Source organism: Theobroma umbraticum, unplaced genomic scaffold (genome assembly GCF_002168275.2).
Source record: "Theobroma umbraticum cultivar Fairchild unplaced genomic scaffold, ASM216827v3 scaffold_146.0, whole genome shotgun sequence".
NCBI lineage: Eukaryota > Viridiplantae > Streptophyta > Magnoliopsida > Malvales > Malvaceae > Theobroma > Theobroma umbraticum.
In genome coordinates, this window is record NW_018397265.1 from 2,170,284 (window position 1) to 2,171,310 (window position 1,027).

Genomic DNA, 1,027 nt, shown 5'->3' on the forward strand with positions numbered 1-1,027 from the left:
AGGAAGGACAAATCTATTTAAGAATATGATTAGAGAAAAATTTTATATCTTTCATAATTTGGATACAAAAACCCTCCTAAGTTATTTTATGTTTTTTCAATTTTCATCCAAAATCGATACTACTTTGATGACTTTTTGGAAGCATGATGGGTACCAATGGAAAGGTCTTAAAATGATCTTTTTAATGATTTTTGTAACATCTCATTTGGTTGATTGATTAGGGAGATGAATTTTGAAGTTGTTTGGAAACCTATTTTTGACGGTTTGAACGATCTAAATTTGAGTCATTATAACTCTATATTTCGACAATGTTTTGAATATATTCTTTGAGGTTTTTTCTAGTATGAAATGTAATGTTTAACGTAGTGTCAATGTATTGGTTAGGGGCTCTTGGTGCTAAGAGCATCGAGTGCTCAAATTTGCCTAGCTCAAATTGAAACCAGTGTTGATTTTGTGAATTTTGGCCTTTGAAAGTTGTGTTTTTGGTGATCTTTGTTTTTGAAATGAATTTGGTTACTAAGTTATGATATGCAAGGTTCTTCATGGTACTAATTACACCTTTGATTTCAACTTAGGTTGTAACTTATAAGTGCTTAAAGTAGGCCAAATGGTCATGGAAATTTTAAATTTCATAATTTATGAAAATTCGTTTTTAAAATCCTGAAAATTATTTTGATCAATAATTGACCTATTTTGATAGACACTTCAGGAATTTGAGTTATTTGAATTTTAGTGAACTTTTGCATAAATAAATATTTATTTGAAAAATTATCCTTGAATTGGCAAATTTCGAAAAATTTGTTAACAATCTTCAAAGTTAAGTTTTAATTAGTATTTGAAGTATTTTCATCAAACCCCATCCTTGGTACTAATCTTTTACTTTATTCTATGACCTTCTAAGTTTTGAATTTTTTCATAAATTATTAAAGAAAAGCAATCTAAATTTTAAATTACATTTTAAAATTAATTTTGATTAGCGAAAGAGGTGCTATGCCCTATATGCCTTGGAAAGACCATTGGGGAGTCA